The 24,358-nt window shown below is 40.0% G+C and overlaps 1 protein-coding gene across 1 annotated transcript in view; it reads left to right on the forward strand.

The window, feature by feature from the left end:
• PCED1B (PC-esterase domain containing 1B) overlaps positions 1–24,358 on the forward strand; it is a 214,127-nt gene that overhangs the window by 137,869 nt on the left and 51,900 nt on the right.

Below are 24,358 nucleotides of genomic sequence, written 5' to 3' on the forward strand. Positions count from 1 at the left end.
TATACCAGACATGACAGACAGGACATACTGTTAAACAGTAGGGACTCCCCCAAAATATATGTCTACTCTTCCATCTCTTTTACACACACGCATGCATGCACGGATACACTCAGATGTTTCCATTTGGTGTCTGCCTCTTAGAAGGAACCTCCAGCATGAGGAGATAAAAGGAGTCTCTGAGCTCCTGGTAGGTTATTTTCTCAGGAGTCATTGCTTTTTGGTTTCTTTTTTCAGATCTGGTCTGCCTTTCTTAGCTTTTATATTACCTGGCCTCATCTCAGGATGGCACCAGTGGACTTTTATCTTTCCAGAATAATTACAGATCACAACATCCCTAGATGAGCAGTCTGATTTGGGTCTTGTCTTGTGCATGACCACCTTTGACTTCCTAACTTTCAATGGTGTTGCTCCCATTTTTAGATGATTGATTATTTTCTTGGAAGGTTCTGTGTGTTCCTGCATTTCAGGTCATTTTAAGCCACTATCAGCAATTGGCATTAACAAGAGTATTTAAACTCTACCATGGTTCGTGATACACAAAGTATCACAAAGTATACACAAAATAAATGGATTCAGCCCAGATTTCACCATTATCTTAACTACAGTTATTGCTACAGTGAAAGTCATTATGCCATTTAAGGGACTTTTACCGTCTCCCTGCCTTGACCTAGATTCAGAAACTGTGCCTCCTTTTCAAGTCCAAAGGAAACTTTTACTAAACCTTCTACATTCATAGGTTAGCCTGCCATTTGGCTACCATCTTCAATGAACAAATATCTCAACATCTGGATAATTTCCAACAGACTACATGCCATGTGCCTTTGAGATAATATTTTCTCAACTATTCCTGGCTCTTTCTTACTGCTGGCTCCTTTTTCCTCCCTGCGTTTTTTTTTTTTTTAAGCATTAATCACTACCTAACATTACACTATGTATTTTTTTGTTTATTACCTGTCCTCCTGAATAGAATGTAAGTTTCCTTGCCCTTTTTGTACCCTTCTCATACCTAGTACCTAGAATAGTGTCTGGCACAAAGAAGCTGACTACATATTTGCTGAATGGATAAATGAATAATCCGTGTAACCTGGGACAAGTCACTTCTCCTTTTGAGGTTCCCATGTTGTTTTCTGCAAAATAAGAGCATTAGACTAGATTAGATGATTTCTAAGGATGATTCACATCTTGTGGTTGAGACTGAGAGTACCAATAACTAAGGCCAATCTGAAGAGCCATGGGGAAGGGCAGACAACACAGAGCGAGTGATCTGCAGCTCCCCTGGAGAGGGGGTCAGGGAAGGGCTCCCTGAGGAAAGCTGAGTCAGCTACATGTATATCCAGGGATGGAGAAATTCAACAAAGACAAGAGTGTGCTTGGTGTGTTCAAGAAATGGCAAGGAAGAGGGGGTAGCTGAAGTACAGTAAACAAGGGGACAGGGTTGGAAATTAGGTTGGGAGGTAGCCAGTGGCCAGATCACATTTGTGGGGAATAGGGCAGGGGCAGTGTAGTGTGCTTGGTGTGAGAGGGACTGTGCATTTGGTATGGTGTGTGTGTATGTATAGTATATTTATCTGTGCTTAGTGGAGAGGGGCAGGTATGTGTGTGGTATGGTATTAACATATGTGGTGAGTGTGTGATATGCTGTATGTGGTATGTATGTATGTTTTACGATGTTTATGTGTATGGTGTGTCGTTTATACGTGTGTGTTTGATGTGGGAGTGAAACCGGAGGCCAAACGAATCCGGGGCCCATGCCGCCTGCACTGCTCAGCCAATAGACCGACACAGGAGTTGGGTCATAGAATAATCGTTTTATTATCAGAGCACCAGTGGTCTGAGAAGGCAGCGGGTTAACACCTCCAAATACTGGCTTAACATTTTCAGACCAGCTTAGGGTATTTAAAGGACAATCCACGTGTTGGTTCCCGGGGTCTGCATGGAGCCTTCCCTCAAGCGATGTGGCTCCCCTTTGTGGTCATCAACCCAGGAGCAGTGATGGGAGTAACCTGGAAAGAATGGTAGGCCATAGAGATTGTGATCAGTAAGCAAGCATGAGTTTCAGGGTAATTATCTAAAACAGGAAACTGGGACGGGGCCTTTGCAAGCTCAAACCGCAGGGACAGCGATGTTAAGCTCCGGGGCAAGGAGAGGAGAGGCCAGGGACACTGCAAGGCCTTCTTGGTGGGGGTCCCAACGAGGCCCTGTTTCAGGAGGGGAGGATATGGAAAGTGGATTTCTGCGTGGTGGTGTATATGTGTACTGAAGTGATTACTTCTGTTACCACAAAAACTGGTCAAAACTCATCCTGGCAGGGGTTTGAAACCCTCAACTTTAAAAGAAACAGTTCATTTCTGATTGTTTCCTTCTGAACAAGCTCACAGGATTAAAAGACCATCTTGCATACTAATAAGGAATTTTGCTTATCAAATAATCCAGATTTTCAATAATGCATTAATGCTTTCTGAGAAAGACCGCTGTTCTGCTTCTGCTACATTGTCATGAGCATTGAAATCTGCCTTACAACACCGTGAATACATAATGCAGCAAAGCACACATCTCAGAACACATCTATAATACATTTTAAATAAGTACCGACTTCTCAGATTCATTTGTTTATAACTCTGGTAGAAATGTGTGTTTGAAAACTCAAGTTTTCTTGACCTATATTATTGAGTCTCTTATGCCCCTGGCATCTTGGACTGCCAAGAAATGTGTATCCAAGTGTCAGGGACAGCAAAATATGTTGTCACTTTCAACTCTGTCTTGTGCATTCATATCTGTACCTAAAACCTCTTTCTTCATTTAATCATTGAAATGAAATGATATACTGTCTCCATCTTGACCCACAAAGAAAACACAACTGAGATATCAGTTATTTCAGAAGGCTGTAGAAAATGCTTCACATATTTGATGGATGATAGAAGAGATTTTCCCCTATTCATGACTGTGGTGGTTGTATGTAAAAAGGAAAATCTGCTGAAAATACACTGGGTAAGCATGGAGAGGGAGCAAGGGCAGTGAATCCCCCTCCTCTTGTATGTTTATGACTGGTGTGTCCCTAAATGTGCCAAGATATCCTGACACAAAGCAAAACAAAACAAAACAAAAAACAAAACAGAACAAAACCTTCTTAGGTAAAACTGGTGCATTTCCTAAAATGGCCTTAATCAAGGGATAGTTCTAAGACATTCTTGGTACTGTCAGGTGACAGACTACACATCTCCAAGGTGTTTCATATTTATGAGACTGAGATTCTTAAAAGGATACAATTGCATTGTGAAATGGTTGATTGCTTGATGCTGCAATCATAAGACTATGGCTTGAGTTCTGGTTTTGCTCTTTACCAGTTATAGAGCCTTGGGAAGGTTGTTTAACTTCCTCCTCCCAAAGCTTCTGGGTAAGATACAGCATGAGGCCAACAAGAGAGTGGAGATTAAATGAACCAGTTCATGTAAAGTACCTAGCACAAATTCAGCACTCAGTATTAGCTATTAATATGCCACTTTTGTGTCAAGTTTGAAAAAGTGTCTCTAATACTTAATAATTAAAAATACATAGAGGGCTGGCCCAGTGGCTCAGGCAGTAGAAGCTCGGTGCTCCTAACGCTGAAGGCTACAGGTTCGATCCCCACATGGGCCAGTGGGCTCTCAACCACAAGGCTGCCGGTTCAACTCCTTGACTCCCGCAAGGGATGGTGGGCAACTAAGATTGAACACGGCACCTTGAGCTGAGCTGCTACTGAGCTCCCAGATGGCTCAGGTGGTTGGAGCGCGTCCTCTCAACCACATGGTTGGCGGTTCAACTCCTGCAAGGGATGGTGGGCTGCGCCCCCTGCAACTAACAATACCAACTGGACCTGGAGCTGAGCTGCGCCCTCCACAACTACTATTGAAAGGACAACTTGACTTGGAAAAAATCCTGGAAGTACACACTGTTCCCCAATAAAGTCCTGTTCACCTTCCCCAATAAAATCTTAAAAAAGAAAAATACATAGAGTTTTCAAAGTTTTTGCACATGCATTATCTGATACACTTTATATCACCCATTGTTGTAGAGCAGATATTGTCCCATTTGGCAAAAGAGGACAGATTAGAGAAAATCTGTGACTTCTCCAGCTCCCCACCACTACCATGTCATGGAGCTATGATATGAATCCAAGTCTTTCAAGTCCCAAGTCTTTCTAGCAGGTCTATTGACCCAGTATAATATTGGGTTGATATGTGACTTTAGAAAGAATATAGGAGATTCCAACAAAATTTTAGGTTTCTGTGTAATGGGAGTGCTGGGGATCCCCTAGATCACTCTCAGTTTCAGTGATTCACTGGAAGGACTCGCAGAAATCAGAAAAGCTGTTATACACATGGTGATGGTTCATTACAGTGAAAGGATGTAGATGAAAATTAGTGAAGGCAAAGAGGTGTAGGACAGAGTCCAGAAGAAATCAGGCACAAGCTTCCAGTTGTCCTTTCCCAGTGCCGTTCAGGCAGTGCTCAATTCTCCCAGCAACAATGTGTGATAACTTGTACAAAGCATTGTCAACCAGAGAGCTCCCCTGAGCCTTGGTGTCCAGGGTTGTTTTGGAAGGTCGATCACATAGGCATGGAACACCTGAATGACTGACCATAACAACTCAGTCTCCGGGCCTCCAGAGGTCAAACTAATACAGCGTGTGGCTTAGGGCCCCAGGCAAACAAAACATGTGTTTACCATAAATCACATTGTTATCATAAATTATCTGAAATGACCCAAATTCTCAGTTATACAAAGACACTCTTATCAGGAAGGATATTCCAAGGGATCAGAGGTTCTCTCCCAGGAGCCGGTTAAGGCCAGTCCTTTCTTTAAAATGTGTAAGGTTTGAGCACCTCTCATCTGCTGAGCTAATCCTTGACTGTTGTGCCTGGGCATCCTGAAGGTATCAGAGCACAGCGAGAGGTAACGCAGAGGCAGACCTAGCCCAAACGTGAGCCTAAGAACCAGTTTCTAAATTTAGTCCATCTATCAATCCTCTGAGGCAATGGGCATTTTCAGCTATTGCAGTGGGTTGCCAGAATCGGGAAAGTCTGCCATTGATCCTAAATATGATGGGAGCTCCATGTCTCTACTTTGGGCCCTTTAGCATTCTGAGAGGGTCATACTCTCCCCTGTTCGGGAAACCGCCCCCAGAGTGAAAGTGAGAGAGGCTTTAGTATCGCTCAGTCATCTACTCTGAAGTAAGGATTTTATCGTTAGTACATTCAAATTTCATTTCAAGAGTAAGAAAATGAAATTGGTAGAACTCAGGTAACAGAAAACTCAACTCAGAATGACTGAAAGAGCTAATGAATTTATTATCTCACATAACAAGAAGCCCCAAGGTTGTACAGTCCCAGAGTTATTTCATTAAGCACCTTGACAACATCACCAAGAACTCAGGTTCTTTCTTCTGCTCTTCCATCCTGAACACATTGGTTAGTTTTCCTCTTGGTTAAAAAATGGCTGCAGCAGGTCCAGGCATGACATCTTCACACTCCACTATACAGACACAAAAATGGATTTTTCCTTGTGTCTCTTTCAAAGAGCTAAGAACCTTTTCCCAGATGCCTCCCCTACCAGCCTCCCTTCATGCCCACACGGCCCATACTGCTTCTTCCTAAGCCAGTCTCTGGCAAAGAGTGAATTTTTCTCCATTAGGTTAGTATAATCAAACTTTAACACCCATGACTGGGCATGGGACCAGCATTGCCTGCAGCCCCTTGTTTCTTCGAAAAGTATAAATACTAGAACATATTCAGGGTCTGTTAGAAGAGAGGGAGTAGGGAATTGCTATTGGGTAGACAACCAAAGGTATCTGCTGCAGCAAACTCACAGGTAGAATAACATATCAGAGGTGATTCTCCAAAGCTTCTGAAATCTCTAGTCTCCATGGGGGATTCCAGGGGTCCCTGGAATTTGTTGCCTCAGTTTCTTGGAGTTAATTGATTCCTAGCAGGAAAAAAACAAAGGCCTAAAGAGCCATGCTTAGCTTTTTAGGATGAGCTAAAGATGCTCCTATAAGTTTTGTTTACCCACTTTTTGTCCAGATGTCCTCCACAAAGGAAAGCTCTCTACTTTAGGAAAGAAATACCCTTTATTTCACAACTGTATTCCTCATTAACTCAGATGTGCCTACCCCATTGGCCAGATTCCGGTGCTGCTGACGAGGGTCCCTTAAATCTCTGACATATCTCTGTTACCAGTGGGACCATAGCCATTTTCAACATTTGTCACCCTTAAGAGTCTTCCCTTATGCTATGAGACTTGATCAAATTAGGACTTAATGTCCTTTTGTCTCTTCCCCTCACCTATTTCATTTTCTATTGTCTACATACCTTCAGATATGGTAACATGCCACTGGGCAATGGGGTTGCTGAGAATTTTCCCCCGTGAATTCCATTAATCTAACGATCTCTTTGGCTATTTCCCAGTCTTTTCAATGTACAAAAATAAATCTGTGCTCTCAACTGGTGGAAACAACTTTCTAGCTATTATTCCTCAGTTTAGAAATCACTCAATTGCTTTCAGAACTTGGTGTTTTGTATCTGGCTTTCAAACACTCTAACCTAGAAGTCACAATACTCTCACCTAAATCTTCAGTGTTTCCCTTCCAGAGCTCTTCCAACCCCCACCACCTTCACTGTGTTTAAATGCAGGTAGAGACATTGACATTCTCACCCCCGTCAGAGCTCAAGCCTTTTTTCTTCACACTTCTGTCTCCTTTTGTCAAGTTCCCTGAGCACCAGCATAATAGTTGCCTCACATTTTCTGCCTTCTATTATTTCCTTATTCTCCCTGTTAAATGATTTGGGATAGCTGTCTTTTTATAAGCTGGTTTACACTATAGTAATGATGGGTTATCTCTAGGTGCAAATATGCTTCATGATCATTTTTTTAGACTTTTAAAGTTGATTCTGGAGTCTGTCAATGAAAGATTCCTTAGGAGAATGAGGAGTGAGGAAGGTATCACAATAATTCTATGACGAGGACTTACCCTTTAACATATGAGCTTGTTGTCCTCATAGCTTTTGCTTTTTTTCTGATTATAAAAACAATACATATTCATTGTAGAGAATTTAGGAGAAAAAGGCAGCTACTAGAAGAGCTGTGGAGGAGTACATTGAAGGCAAACATTCTAATGAATAAGACTGAATCACATACTGTACTTACACAGTTACTGTCATATGCATTTGAGGCAGAAATACAGATTGTCAGTCCTTATGCCGGCAATTTGTTAGCAAATTGACACTTGTCGTTGACATCTACAACATGGAAGATATTATTTTCTTAAAGAAATAGGAGGCAGGTTAATTCAACACACATTCAACAACAAATATATATAAGTTCCTACTAAGTTCCAGGTACTGTTGTAAGTCAGGGAATATGGCAGTAAACGGAACAAAGCCCTCATGGAACGTAACATCCTTGTAACTACAAAGACAGATGAAATAAATAGATAAGGTCCCTCTTGAACAGAAACCTGAAGGAAATAAGGGACTTACCCATGCTGATACCTGGGAAACAGCAAGCACAGAGGCACTAAGACAGAAGTATTATGGATGGGATGTTGAAGGAACAGCAAGGATGCCAGTGTGACTGGACTGGGGTAAGCAAGGGGTCACGTGGTAAGGAGATGCGGTCAGAGAGGCAAAAAGAGGCCAGATCACGCAGGGCTTAGACCATGGAAGGACTGCTGATTTGATTTAGAGTAAGATGTTAAGTCCTGGAGGGTTTTGTGAAGATATGATCTGACCTAAATTAAAAAAAAAAAAAATGTAAACGGTAAATGGACAACTACAGATGAACAACATGACTAAAACAAAGCATTCTCCTAAATAATCTTGGGAAATAGTATTTTGACTATATAGTGTGTATTAATAGTCTGGGTTCTCTAGAGAAACAGAATCAATAGGATAGATATAAATATAAAAGTAGACATAGACATTTAAACCATGTGCTCTATTATCTATCTATCTATCTATCTATCTATCTATCTATCTATCATCTCTCTATCTGTGATTTATTATAAGGAATTGGCTCACACAGTTATGGAGGCTGAGGAACCCCAGGATCTGCAGTTGACGAGTTGGACACTCAGGAGAGCCTGTGGTATAGTTCCAGTCTGAGTCCAAAGGCGTGAGAACCAGGAGAACTAATGGAATAAGTTCTCATCTAAGTTTGAAGGCTGGAGAAAACGGATGTTCCAGCTCGATGACAGTCTAGCAGAGAGAAAATTATTTTTCCCCTCAGCCTTTTATTCTATTCAGGCCTTCAACGAGTTGCATTTGACCTCCACATTGGGGAAGGCTATCTGCTTTATTCAGTTTATTGATTCAAATGTTAATCACATCCAGAAACACTCTCACAGACACACCTAGAAATAATGTTTAGCCAAATATCTGGGCATCCCATGGCCCAGTCAAGTTAACCCATAAAATTAACCTTTACATACTGTAAGGCTAAAAACAAAAAGAACTATACAGAAATATTTTATTGCAATTGGTAAATTTATCACAGAGGTATACTCTGAAACTACTTTATGTGCATTATAGGATGGTACAAATAAGTAAGTAGATTGTGAATAATGAGAGCCAGGAATCTTTAAAGGAAAAGAAAATACAAATAAGGAAAGGGGAGAAACTACAGTGAATCCTGTCGTATGTTGGATTAAAATCAGAGACGTCAATGTGAATCATGGAGATGATAGAGATAGATAGATGATAGATAGATAGATAGATAGATAGATAGATAGATAGATAGATAGATAGATAGATATGTGTATGTATGTGTGTGTATACATACATGTATTTCCTAGCTCTGTTTACTGAAAGGGCCTGGAAGTCATGACACCCCAGTAATTATGAGCACACCTGGCATCCACAGATCTTGGTTTCTAAACATCATTCTCCAGTGAAAGGAGCCAAGCTCTTTGGAGAAATGGCTGATTCCAGGGCTAGAGAGGGAAAGTAAAAGATGAGCCTGGACCATTTTTGTGGTATCAGAAAACAAAGAAGCACTAGGAAATATGGGGACATGTCAAAAGAATACAGGAGCTCCCAAGGTTCAAATATGAGACAAAGTGAGTAAGAAAACAAATAAAATAAATATTCATGAGTTTGAACCAATAGAAATAATTAATAAACTATTCAATTCTTCTTTACAGTAAAATTCCAATTAATATGATGCAGGAATGATGGCAATAGAAAATCACTCTTTGCTAAACACCACAGTAATAACTATAGCAGGCCATCAACATCGACAGATGCCAAAATTAGTGGGCAAAATATGATGAGACATAGGATATTTGTACAGTTTCAAATTATCTCCCCACAACTTACTAGTTACAATGGGAAAATAACCATAACTTTATAGTGGAGAAACCTGGTAGACACCACCTTAACCAAATGATCAAAGTCGACATCACCAATTATGGGACATAGTGACATACATATTACCCCCTGATATGCTGTACTTAGAAGGGCATAATATCATTTCTGGAATTTTCTGGCCAAAAATATGTAACCCATGTATAATCATTAGAAAACATCAAACCAGCTCAAACTGAAGGACTCATCAAAATATCAAGGTCATGGAAAATAAAGGAAAACTGAGGAATTGTTTCAGGTTGGAGGAGACTGAAAAACATGAAAACAGCATGCAATGTGGGATCCTGGGTTTAATTATGTACCAGAAAGAAGACAATTGGAGAATTTGAATAAGGTTTGCATATCAGTTAATAGTATTATGTCAATATTATCTTCTAAAATAGCATTAGGCTGCCAGTTAATAAAAGTTATTAAGAAAATGGTTATTACATAAAAGGCTGTAATCAAATGTGTTAGTTGTAGGAAAAGAAAAAAATGCTTAGAATTTATAAATTGAAGTTATAACTGAATTACACACTTTAAAATTATACAAAATGTTCCAATCAGTTTTATATGTAAATTCCAGATGATTCAAGTTCCATTCATCTCAAATCCGGTAACTTCCTTTATCTCCCAAATGAAGTTCTTCAAGAATGAGGGCTTAGTTTTTCTTCAAAAAACAGCTAGATTGCCAAAAGAAAGGAAAATCCATCTATGCTGAATAAGGAAAAAAATTAACTCTTCATAACTGAACTTTGAACCCTTGGATTGCCTTTACAGTAAGATTTTTCCAACTACTTTTAAGCATTCACTTTTATCCTTTCCTCTGAATTATGAAATACATAATCTATATGACTCTGAAAAAGAGGAAAAAGAACTATTCTTTGTTTCCTTTGTCCTATTTCATTCTCCATGAGTTGACCTTTTCATTCAAGTTTATTCCCTTGAGAACACTTAACCTGCACTATTCCAGGCTAGAGATGGACCATGTGAACTTTCAACGGCAGTCTAATACTCTGCCTCTTCATACTAATATTCTTTCAGTAAATGTTTCAATGTGCTGTTCAATATGTTTGTTTATTCAGGTGGGAACTACTATACTATACTGTATTTCACTATGTCATATTACTATGTCATTATCGGGAGACAGTTCTTTAGGATCTCTCACATTTCTACATATCTTGTAAGCAAGGCACTGACTGTCCTTTGTTTCAAATTATCTGACCCCGCAGACTTGTGTCATCTACTAGCATCCATGAAACAATGGCAGGCTAACAGTTTAGCTTGCAAGGAGTGCAAAATCTCAGGTTCCTGGCAGTTCTTGACAGTCATTTTAACTTACTGACCACACGTGCTAATTTCAGGCACAAGATCTTAGTTGGTGTTTGATCCCATAATTCTACTAGGTGATTAGCTTATGTGCCCCACAAAAACACTCATTTGAAATAGGATTAGCTCCTGTAGGGAGTTTTGTTTTGTTTTTCACTATTTCTCCTAGAAGTCAGTGTCTCCTTTAGTGGGAACAGGACCAACTTGCTTTTCAGCCACCACGTAGAGTTGCTTTCAAAAACCTGATTTAGCTGGTATCACAGTTCTGATTGAAGCCAATGACATTTTAATACCTTATACTCGTAGATTGGTTCCCCAGGCAATTGCCTCCTAAACTACTTCATAATCTGACTCTGTTATCTATGCGAGAGAGAGAGAATCTTCCTACTTTCTCCTTCAACAGTAAGCCTTGCTGCTATGATCAACATATTTCTACAAATCCAGAAAATTACATTCATTATTACATTCTTGCCTGGTTTCATTTTAGAAACAGCTTTGAAAATCTCAAACTAAGTCTTTTTTGTTTTGTTTAGTTTTTAGCGGCAGCACATGTGATGAGACAAGGACAGTTGAGGAAACAGGGAAAGGTGGCACCAGATGGTATGGATCACATAGGAGACTGAGAAGATAGATGATTCTGATGCGTCTTCTCCTAGGAACAGCTGTGTTGCCAGGTTGTGATAGCTCGGAAAGGTGAGATGGGTACTTGCCATGACTCTTATCTGTCAAGAGATTTATTGAATAAGAGTAGGGTTTGGCTGCTTCAATTATCTGGTTGGCCTATAACCAAAGTAAAATTCTCCATACCATGTTTCCCTGAAAATAAGACCTAGCATGACAATCAGCTCTGATGTGTCTTTTGGAGCAAAAATTAATATAAGACCTGGTCTTATTTTACTACAAGACCGGGTCTTTAATATAATATAACATAATATAACATAATATAACATAACATAACATAACATAATATAATATAATATAATACTGGGTACAATATAATATAATATAATATAAAATACCGGGCCTTATATTAATTTTTGCTCCAAAAGGCGCATCAGAGCTGATTGTCTTATTTTCGGGGAAACACGGTATGCTGAAAGGGACTACCCTATTTCATTTAATCTAAGATTTCCTCTGCTGTGAGATGCTCCATTATTTTATAATCTATCATAAAAGAAAATCATTGCCAATTGAACGATGACACATCATGTATTGTAAAACATCCCACTTTTAGAGATGTAAGAATGGTGTATCTAGGAATTGATGAAATATGATACATAAATTGGGGGTTGCAGACTTTTTGCGTAGGCCGTTTCACAGTGTTTTGTTATCTGACTTATCATTTGAGTTTGTGACCCTGAATAAATAATTGTAGATACCAGTTGTTGAACGCATAGTATGTGCCTGCTGCATTCCCATTCATTACCTCTAGTCCTTTCAGCTGTACTGCAGAGGACTGTATGAAGCTCATTTTACAAAGCCAGAACCTGCACTACTGGAGGTTAGGTACGGTAGGAGGGGAAGCTGCTAGGAGTGGGGGCTGAGGTTTGAATCCAGCTGAGCCTCCTCTCCAAGCTGAGAAGCTTTCAGTTACTCTAAGAAACTGCCTCTTTGAAGAAGCTGCTTGCGTTGATAGTGGCTTTGAGAACAGGTACCAAATCTAAATATTTGTGGATTGTTTCAGGAACAAGTTCCCACCCATCACACAGCTGTCACAGAGCAATAATTGTGAGATTCAGCTCCTCTCTTTGAGCTAGAGTTAACAGTGAAAGGAGGGGTAAGAGGGTGGCTATTCACCTCCGCAGAAATTGTTACAGACACAATGAGGTTAATGCTTTGTGAAGCTACAAAGTGCAGTGTCATTGTTTACCTTCTGTCAAGTCTTTATACTTAGGAAGGAGAAAGCCCTTTCAGAACTGTCCATGTTGATAAAGGTTTGGGGCCCTTTCAAGGACCTGGAATGTAAAGGGCTTCAAATTCTTAATATATACACATAAAATATTTCTAGTACATTATTTAAAATATACTTCACCTTTTTTTGTTGTTGTTGGCGGGCGGGGGGGGAGGGGGTGTGATTTCAAGAAGTCTTCGCCATAGCCAAGAACAGAATTTTAATGGATGGTAAAAATATAAAGCCTTGAGGTAATGTTTTATCACTGTTTATTATTGTATCCAAAGAAGAGGCCTTGACAAGTGTTGGCTGCTGCTGGGTTGCCATGGCAGTAATCAGTCAAGCAGGAATAGGGTTTTTAAAGCCTGCTTAACCCTTTTGCTTACCCAGCCATGCAAAACTGAAAGAAAGATTTTCATTTTGCGCAGTAGTATTGGGTGAGATAAATATGTCCCTTTGTAATTAGGGCCCAGCCTTGCTCCCTAGGTCATCGTGTCTCCTCCGACTCTTGCTCCAGCTGCAGGGAACCACATGCATCGCCTGAGTGTGCCACTCTCTCAGACCTCTGAGCAGAGGCACACGTGGCTTCTTTAGCACACACACTCTTTGGCACCTGCCCTAGACCCAACTCCTATGCACAGTCTATTCTGTGAAAATAGCACCTCCTCTGGGAAGCCTTCCCCATCCTTTCCTCCCCTCACTATGGGTCAGGAATATGCCCTAAGTGCACCAATAAGACTTCATTTACCTCCATCTTAGCACACATCCCCTTGATTATAGTTGTTTGCAACAGTCTTGGTCAAGAACGTCTAGAGCTGGTCTGCTTGAACTTGAAGCTCTTTCATTACTTACTAGCTATGATCTTGAACAAGTCACTCAACCCCTCTAAGCCTCAGCTTCTCACTATGTGAAAGGAGATTAATCACATCTACTTCACAGAATTATTGTGGGGATTAAATGAGATAATATCAGTAAAATTCTTAGTATCAGTGAATGTTCAATAAATGTTAAAGTAAAAACTTGTCTCCCTATAGAGGCTAAGCTTCATGAGGGCAGGGACCATGACTTTTATCTCTGAATAGTCAGAACCTAGCAAACATCAGGCACACGGTGAGCGTTTCCTAACGGTCTAACACTATATGGTCAAGGAATGAGTTCCCCTGCATGAATGAATTTTTCATAGAGCTAAAGCTTACCCCTGAACACACCCACAGAGAAAATCCCTTTTTGTTTCTGATTATAAAATTAGTTTATAACTACTGGTGAAAATTTGGGAAACACAGAAATACAAGGAATAAAATAAAAACCACCAGAGATCCTACCAACCGCTGTTACTATGTTAGTGAATCTCCATGAGACCTTTTCTTATGCACTTGTATACATTTATATTATATTGAACTATTCTATATAACTATTAAAATATTTGTGGGACAACATTTCTCTATTGATGGGCAATTTTTCATAATGAGTGTTAATACTGCAATGAATATCCTTGTGTCATGTCATTGCAAGTGTCTTGCATTGTTTTGGGTTTTTTTTTTTTTTTTTTTTTTTTTATTAGTTTCAGGTGTACAAAGCAACATAATAGTTAGACATTTAAACCCCTCATAAAGTGATAACCCACCCCCCAAGCTACTACCCCTCTGATACCTTATGTAGCTGTTACAATGCCATCGACTATTTTCCCTATGTTGCACTCCACATCCTGTGACTATATATACCTACATATTTAGTTATGGTTGACATTCAATATTATTCTACTTCAGCTCTTCAGGTGTATAGCACATTGGTCAGGCATCTGCACAGTCTATGACGTGATCCCCCGATGAGTCCAGTGCCCTCTTGCCCCTTACATGATCTTTACAACATTGTTGATTATATTCCCCATACTGTATTAACTATCGATTTATATTTCTTAATGCCTTCACCTTTTCCACCCAACCCCAACCCCATTCCCATCTATCACCCTGATAGATCTAGTACCTATCTGGCTCCATACCGAGTTATTACAATATTGTTGACTATATTCCTTATGCTATAACCTACATCCCCGTGACTACTGTATAACACCCCATTTGTTCTTCTTAATCCTTTCCCCTTTCACCCATCCTTAACCCTCCTCCCATCTTAAAGAAGTCCCTCTAAGAGGCCCTGTAAATACAGGTTTGGTGGTGATGAACTTCTTTGGTATTTTCTTGTCTGGGAAGCTCCGTATCTGTCTTTCAATTCTAATGACAGCATTGCTAGGTAGAGCAATCTTGTTTGTATGTCATTGCTTTTCATCACTTGGAATATTTCCTGCCACTCCTTTCTTGCCTGCAAAGTTTCTGTTGAGAAATCTGCTTATAGTCTTATGGGGGCTCCCTTGTTGGTAACTAACTGCTTTTCTCTTACTGCTTTTAAGATTCTCTCTTTGTATTTAATCTTTGGCATTTTAATTATGATGTGTCTTGATGTTGGCCTCTGTGGATTTATCTTGTTTGGGACTCTCTGTGCTTCCTGGGCTTGTATGTCCATTTCCTTCACCAGGTTAGAGAAGTTTTCTGTCATTATTTCTTCAAATAGTTTTCAATTCCTTGCTCTCTCTCTTCTTCTTCTGGTACCCCTATAATGTGAATGTTGGTATGCTTGATATTGTCCTGGAGGTCCCCTAAACTCTCCTTAATTTTTTGAATTCTTTTTTTCTTTTTGCTGTTCTGGTTGGGTGTTTTCTGCTACCTTATCTTCTACATCTCTGGTTGAGTCCTCTGCTTTATCTAATCTGTGGTTGATTCTTTGTTTCCATTATTGTATCCTTTATTTCTGACTAGTTCTTTTTCATGGTTTCCTTCTCCATTTTATGAGATGATTCAGCATTCTTATAACTGAATGGAGCTCTGTATCTGAAAGATTGCTTACCTCTGTTTCACTTAGTTCTTTTTCTGTAGCTTTGTTCTCGTCTTTCATTTGGGACGTGTTTCTTTGTCTCCCCATTTTGGCTGCCTCCCTGTGTTTGTTTCTATGTATTAGATAGGGCTGCCATGTCTTCCTGTCTTAGTAGAGTGGCCTTATGTACTAGGTGTGCTATGGAGTTCAGTAGCCCAGTCTTTCTGGTCACCTGAGCCACACGCTCCAGGTGTGTTCCTTGTGTGGGTTGTGTATGCCCTCCTCTTGTAGTTGAGCTTTGGTTGATAATTGCACATCAGTGTGAGGGACTGACCCTTGGGCTCACTGGTTGTGAGGACTGGCCTTGATTACAGTGGAAGAGTTGTTGTGCAGGAGCTGATTCTATGGAGCAGGATCTGCCTTCGCAGGACTCTGATGTCTGCCCAATCTGCCCCTTGGGTGTGTCGTACTTGGAGATGGCTAGGTGATTCTCCAGTTCATTTTGAAGCTGGCCACTGGGGGTGCCAGCCCCAGGACCACCTTGGAGGGGACCTGCTGTAGGTCTACTTCAGCCACAGCCCAAGCCTCACCCGGGGCCACCTAGCTGGAGCCAGAAAGAAATCCGCAGATGTCTCCCGCCCATGCTGTGCTTGGAAGTACCTCAAGAAGTCAAATGCGAACGAAGGCCAGCTGCCCCTAATGCCGGCTTAGGGCTGCTCAGCCAGAGGCACAGGACACGCCTAAGCCAGATGCTGCTTGTCTGGGTTCCACGAACCTTCAGAGACCCTAGCAGAGGGCAGCTTCAGCCAAGATAAGTGGTCCGCATGAAAAAGCCACCAGAAGTGGCCTGGGTGTGCCCGAAAGTTGGGCAGGGCCAGGTCTCAAATCACCAGGGTGGGGCAAACCAACAGCGGAAACTCAGAAATGGCAGCCAGCTGTGTTCGCACAGCAGGAAAGGGGAGGGCTTAACAAAGAAACAATGGCCTCCACCAGCTCCCCCTTCCAGGAGAAAGCTGCCTCTCCAGCCCCCGTTCCAAGCCAGACAACTCAATTCCCCACCATTTGTCCCCACTGCCTTTCCTCCTGCTGCCCCAGCGCTGGAGCTCAGAGCAAGTGTTTCCATTGGGGGTAAGTCCACGCCCAGTCCCTTTGAGAGGAGCACCTGTGAGTGCAGTGGCACTTTCTCAGTCACAATCTCCACTGTTTGTCACAACTAAATATTATGGGGACTTCTCTCCCCAGCACTGGAACCCTGGGCTGGGGTGGGGCTGGTATCTCTCACTCCTTTAGGGGATACGGGGGACCCCCAAAGCCGAAATAGCCCTCCCGTTCTTTAACGGTTACACGTGGCTGTGGGACTAGCCCATTCAGCGTCTCTGACCTTCTTACCCATCTGGAGGTAGTTTCTTCTGCAAGTCCTTAGTTGAAAGGCTTCAGTTCAGCTTGATTTTAAGCCATTCTCAATAATGGTTGTTTTGCAGATTAGTTGTAATTTTGCTGTGGTTGTGAGAGAAGGTAAACACAGCATTTACCAACTGCACCATCTTGGTTGTCCCCCTCTTACGCTGTTTTCAAAACTTTTGTCTTGAACTGTTCCCACCATCCAACAGTTTAGAAGCATACCCATTTTGCTGTGGCCTTACCAGCACTGGATTTTATCTTAAGAAAACATCTTTGCCAATTTCATAGATGAAAAATGGTGTCTCATCCCCTTCCCTACCCCGTAAACGGATCACACAGCTCCTCATTTAAACCTGATGACGCAGTGTGGCCATTCTGACCATCAAGTACTATGTCCCTCTGAGTCTCCTTGCAGTTCCCTGGGGCTCACGAGATGTGTGGAGCATTTTGTCCCTACATTGAATGGCCTCAGATGGCTGAGCTTTCTCATGTATTGGTCCTTTGATTTTAGATTCTTTCTACTCTGTCAACAGCCAAATGGGACTTCTAGCTGCATCCAACAAGACATCAACTCTTCTCATTCTCTATATTGGATTCATTGTGTTTAACAAGCATTTATTGTATGCCTATAGTATGCAAGGTTTTAGGAAAGCCTTTGAAGGAAAGATGAATACAAATATTAATCGGACATGGTAAGCACCTACCCGAAAAGAGGAGATAGAGCAGTAAACAATTATGCAAAGGGGTCAACTGGAGTAGGAGGAAGTGGCCCTGAAATAGGACTAACCATAAAAATGAACAGGTTCCAAAGTGGGATCTAGTATTTCTTAAAGCATGATTGCTTTAAAAGTCTACCCAGGAAATTAGCATTGCATAAAACCCTTCTAACCTGTTGGCATAGAAACCAGATAAACAACATTATTTAAGGCCTGTGCTAAATGAGATTAAATAAGCTTTGATTTGGGGCTCAGGGTGTTTCTTTTATGATATGGATTCTAAACCTACTGGCTCTGACTCCAGGAGCTTCAGAAGACATTCTTGCGTCTTTCTTTGGTCTCAGCTATGTTTCTTAGAGGCGAGATTTGGTGTTGGGAGTAATGAAATTAAACACTTCTGTGTAATAGTGAGAAAGGATGACATTGATGATAATATGATTGCTTTGTAACTGAATATTCTGAGCTTCTTTCTTTTTGTCATCTCTTTGAAAAAGATGCTTGTACAGGGGTGATCCAACCGGTTGAAATGTAAATACTTCTCAATATCTTAGATATTTTAGTCACATGTGGCCCAGACAAACATTTTGAAAACGCCACTTAATACTCATATTTATTTTCGGAATACCTACTGTGTTGCAGGCACTAAATATTTGAGCATGGGTTTGTAAATTCCTATCTAGAATTGTTTTCTTCAATTTTCACCTAGACTTGCTGGCATCATCTAAGCCCAAATGTGACTTTTTTTTTTTTTCTGTTGGACCTTCAGCATACGGTACAGAACCAACTTCTCCAGGGGAAAATATCTGATTTATCGAAACACTTATTCTGTTTCCCTATTGCATATTATCCCATGCAGTGCTTCTTGTGATTGCAAAGATAAAACAATTTTACAACCAATAATGAATGAATGATGGGTAATTTCTCTAGAATTGCTTTTCATTTTTGTCAGCTTTATGAAGGTTTTCACATTTTCACATTCATATTTCCAAAGAGTATATGTGTGTTGGGAAAACATTCTGATAACTAATTTGGCACATAATCTTTTAACAACTCCAGAGGAAACATAACTCATTTATGGCCAGTTATTTCAATAATTTTTCTACAATGACAGGATTCATGAAGTTAAAAAGTTCCACCTCCTATTTACTTGTTCAAGTGCCTAGGTATTTGTAGGCTTTTGTGACTAATTCTTTGATTTTCTATCACCACTTAAAGTTGGTGAACAAAAGTTGACTATTTAAATTATGCATCTACAAAACTTTGCTCCTTCATTTTTCGAAAAGTTGTTCCAGGTGAGACTCAGGGCCATCTTTTGGAGCTGGTTATGTACGTATTATGCTGTTACTTAGCAATGTCTTCATAAGCTGCTGAGGCAGTTGGTCCTAGACTCAATTAAAAAGTTAAATACACAGTGCTAATTTGACTTTATATTAGTAAATGAAATGATAAATTTAGTGACAAAAGGAATCATATGGTAACAGCTGTAATATTAAGATGGTTATTGTAGCATGACTTCTTGAAACTGTCCTTTACTCTCATTACAATTTCACCAATCCCCACCCCTCCACATTAAGATCTTGAACGAACACTAGCATGGCTTCTAACAGTTCAAGGTGAGTCCCTGAGACAACCCTGTGCCCCTTAAGTTCCTACCTGGGAAAGCTCAAGACTGACAAAATAGGACCCCTGTTTCCCAGTCTCTGTGGGAGGGTAGAAGCCTCACTTCCATAAGTGCCAATTAATAAACCCAGATGGCCAAATCACACTGACCACCCCCACCCCACCCCCACCACCTCATACACACACACCTGCTTTTGGTAACTTTCCATTTCCCTGACATTGCTCAAGCCCCCACTTATCCTCTACATCTCTACACAGTTGAGCTCAGTTCCATACTGAAGTCCTTTCCCCCTACTGCAGCAGTTAGTAAAGAAAGTATTATACCACCTTTAACTAGTGACCAGCTTTGTTTTTCTTTAACATATGCAGCCAAATACTTGAACTCAACCACTTAAGATATGGATGCACAGAAACTTTTAGCTCACCTCTGAAACATGTCAATAGCAACAATCTCTGAATTAAGTATAGTAGAATGGCATCTGGCCACTGTCATGACCATGGGTAATGTGTATAATCCATTCTATTAAAAGAATTTGAAATAATGCTCTGCTCATCTCATTCCTACCATAAAATAAAAGAATGCAAGAGGGAAGTCTTTTCGCAAACAAGTAACTAGTCAAGATGAACTGTAGTAAAAAAAAAATAAAGGGATCTCCTTTATCAAAGGGTTAATGTTTATTGTGATGGCTTTTATTTCTGTTGGGCATGCCTGGGGGGTTTGTGCTGGATTTCCTCACTGATCAACTGGGGAGATGAGGTGGGGACTGAAGTGGATATTATGGTTTGCTCTCTAACAGTCCCTCCTCAGATGATTCATCAAAGCCATGCCTCTGACCTGTGACTGGGCTAAAGACCTGTGAGATGTGGTTTGCTGAAGTTGTCTGAGGAAAGAGCCAGTGGTCTTTGCATCCTGTACATGGACAAGGACGCATGTGGACCAACTTGTGCTGGTAGCCATATTACAACAACCAGGGAACGAACCTTACCATGTTTCCCCGAAAATAAGACCTAGCTGGACCATGACCTCTAATGCATCTTTTGGAGCAAAAATTAATAGAAGACCCAGTCTTATATTATATTATATTATACCAGGTCTTATATTAAAATAAGACCAGGTCTTATATTAATTTTTACTCCAAAAGACGCATTAGAGCTGATGGTCTGGCTAGGTCTTATTTTTGGGGAAACATGGTAGCTTGAAGTTAGTGGCATAAATAGCAGCATGGAAAATAGAAGGAAGCTAGATTCCAGATGATATTGCTGAGACCCCCGAATCAACCACCCCTCCAACCTGCCCCTGATTAAAGTTACATAAGATAACAAATTCTCTTGTTCATGATACTTTTTTCATAAGAGAAGTAAGCTTTTATTTCCTTGTTTCAAGTTCATGATATTTTTCAGTTAATGTTCTGTTACTAGAAGCCAGAAACATCTTAATTGAGACAGGAGTCTGCATGGTGTTGTGCAAGGTTTCCCTCTCCACTAGCAGAAGCCCCACCCACCGGAGGGAGCAGTGTTCTCCAGGGAGGGAAATGGGGCCTTCTGGCTCAAGGGCGCCCCCCAGGGGCGCAACTGTCAGTGGGATCTGAGCATGGTAAGATGGGCCTCCTAAGAAGACAGACAGCCTGACCAGCTGCCAGAGGAGACATTTTGATGAGGGAAGGTGGTTGGAGAGGGGGCAAGGAGAAGTAATTTTGAAACCAGCAGTTCTGGGAAGGGCAACTAAATGTGTGTGTGTGTGTTGGGGTTGAGGGCTGAGGCAGCTTTGAGTGAGCTAGAGGGGTAGATGAACATGAAAGAGAAGGAAAATTAAAGAGTGATGTAAAAGGATACTGAAGTTTTGGTGGTTTTCTTTTGTTTTTCCCTATTCTGGAAAAAAATATTACTTTTGAATCACCTGGTTTATTTTTAAAAATTAGCTGGAACTTAGTTCCAAATCCATCTGGTCCTAGTGATTTATAAAATAATAGGTCTTTTAAACCTCTTCCAGTTTCTTCTATGGCTTTTGGTCTTCTATGAGTATTTTATGATATATGAGGTCTGGCTGTTAAGTTCGAGAACTTATTGCAACGATGTTGCTAACCTTTTTTTGACATCAGAGGGATTATTCATTATGAATTTGTGCCAATTGGACAAACTGTTAACCAAATTTACTATTTGGAAGTGCTGAAAAGGCTGCAAGAAAAAGTTAGACGACCTGAACCTTTCACCAACAATTCATGGCTCTTACATCACAACAATGCACCAGCTCACACGGCACTGTCTGTGAGGGAGTTTTTAGCCAGTCAACAAATACCATGTTTCCCCGAAAAGAAGACCTAGCCGAACAATCAGCTGTAATGCATCTTTTGGAGCAAAAATTAATATAAGACCCTGTATTATATTATATTATATATATTATGTTATATTAATTATATTATATAGGACCCGGTCCTATTTATAAGACTGGGTCTTTTATTATTATATTATATAAGACCTGATCTTATATTATAGTAAAATAAGACCAGGTCTTATATTAATTTTTCCTCCAAAAGACACATTAGAGCTGATTGTCCGGCTAGGTCTTATTTTCGGGGAAACACGGTGTTGTATTGGAACACCCTCCCTACTCACCTGATCTAGCCCCCAATGACTTCTTTCTTTACACGAAGATAAAGGAATATTAAAAGGGAGACATTTTGATGACATTCAGGACCTCAAGGGTAATCCGACGACAGCTCTGATGGCCATTCCAGAAAATGAGTTCCACAATTGCTTTAAAGCGTGGACTAGGCACTGGCGCTGGTGAATAGCTTCCCAAGGGGGGTACTTTGAAGGTGACCGTAGTGATATTCAACAACGAGGTATGTATTACGTTTTCTAGGATGAGTTCACGAACTTAATTGTCTGACCTCATATTCAAGTTTTGTATTTCCTCTTGGGTCAATTTTTGTTAGTTTATGTATTTCACAAGAAAATCATTTATTCCCTCTAGTTTTTTTTTTTTAATGTTGCCATTGAATCTAATATTCTGCTATAAAATTTTAATGTCCTATCTGTGATTGTCTCCCATTTCTTATCTTGTGTGTGTTTCCTTTAATCAAGCTCCTGTTCTAACTTATTAGTTATATATATATATATACACATAGGTATACATATATATACATATATACATATATACGTATATACATATGTATATATCCTTTCAATTATTTTATTTATTTCTTTGCTTTCTCGTTCATTACTTTCATTACTTACTATTTTGGTTTTTCCATTTTTGTTTGGTTTTCTTTTACTAATTTTTTTAAGATGAGTATGACTGTCCTTTACTTTTCAATCTTTTATCTTTATTGACAAAGGCATTTAAAGCTATAAATATTCCTCTTAGAGGTTTGACATGAATAGTATTCCTTATCATTGCTTTTGAAAGAATTTCTAATTTTTGTTTATAGTTTCACTGACCCAGCGTTATCAAAGTGGGATTTTTTTTTTAATAAGTATTTGGGATTTTTTTTGGTCATCTTTTATTACTTATTTCTGAGTTTTATCAGAGAATGTAGCCTGGAAAATCTCATTTAAAAAAAAATAGCTTTTTTTGCAGCCAACAACATGACCAAATGTGAATGTTTCATGAGCATAAAAAAATAAATAAATAAATTTTAAAAAATCAATATTTTCTACTCAATACTTTCTAACAAGGGACATACGACAGTTTAATAATTTTATTATTCAGTTTCTGTTTGTCATTACTACTAATTTTTTTGTTGCTGTTCACTGAATCTCTGATTCTGAAAAAAGTTTATTAAAATATTAATTTTTAATTGTATTTTAATGAAATTCTCCTTGTAGTTCTACTACTTTGCTTTATATATTTACCTACTATATTGTCTAATGTATATAGGGTTATGACTGGTATATATGTTATGTAAATTGTACTTTTTATCATTACATAATCCTCACGTTTATATTAGTTGCTGCTTTCTCTTTGTTTGTGGTATTTCTTTGTCCATCCCTTTATTTTTCAGTGTTGTTTTTTAAATCACTTTAAGCATTAATAAAATAAACTAACAGTGTAACGCTGGGTTTTGTTATTTAACCCAACCTACCAGTCTATTTTTCAACAGAAAAAAATTAGCCCATTCATATTAAGCATAACAACTATTTTATTCATGCTATGTTACTTAGTGTTTACTCTTGGTCTTATTTTATGTTTCCTCCTTTTTTCTAATTTATTTTTGCTGGTTTGTTCAAGTTACTCCATATTCCCAGTTTTCCTTAGTTAATTGGAAGTTTTACTGTATCCTATATCGATGATATGAATCACTGAGGATCTTTTTTGTTTTGTTTTTATTTTATTTTTTATATTTGTAGGGATCCTTTTTAAAAAGTAAATTCAAATGCAGAAGATCTGGAGCGTGGCCTGAGTATCTGCATTTCTAACAAGGTCATGTCAATGTTGCTGGTCTATCTATGGACCGCACCTTGAAAAGTGCAGCTGCTCAAACTTGGGCTTGCATCAGAATCACTTGGAAAGCTTGTTAAACCAGATTGCTCACCCCACTCCCAGAGTTTCTGACTCAGTGGGACTGGGGTAGCACGTGAAAATCTGCATCTCTAAGTAGTTTCCAGGTGATGCTGATGCTGCTGGTCCTTGGCCCACACTTTGAGAACCACAGCTCTAGATAAAGCTCAGGTCGAGCTGCTAAGGTTACTGATGTGCTGACACTCTAGCCAGTGGTAGGTCTACCTTGGCTCTGCCACGTAGGTGGGTGGTACACAAGTCCAGAAAGTTGCAGGCTGTTACCAGAACACCTTATCTCCATCCTGCTGGTCTCATCGGCTGCAAAGTGGTCTCTCAGCCTCAGGGGTGGAGTGGATGTGGCCCATATATTCAACTCTCCTGAAGGACCAAGCCCAGCAGGCATCCCAGAAGCATGTACATGTATGTGTTAATGCCAACTCTCTCCCCTCAGAGGTCTACAGATCTCCTCTGAGCCAAGTGATACTTGTCTCAGAACCCTATGCAGCTGGTCTCCAAGCTCTGGTTCAGACCGGAGGTCAGAAGCTTGAACTAGCTGCCAAATTTCTCCATCTCACCCAGCTGAGACCAAGGCCATGCAGAAACCACTCATCTCAGGGGGAGAAGCAGTTGGATATATGTGGTGGAGGAAGGGCAGGAA

This window comes from Rhinolophus ferrumequinum, chromosome 10 (genome assembly GCF_004115265.2).
Source record: "Rhinolophus ferrumequinum isolate MPI-CBG mRhiFer1 chromosome 10, mRhiFer1_v1.p, whole genome shotgun sequence".
NCBI lineage: Eukaryota > Metazoa > Chordata > Mammalia > Chiroptera > Rhinolophidae > Rhinolophus > Rhinolophus ferrumequinum.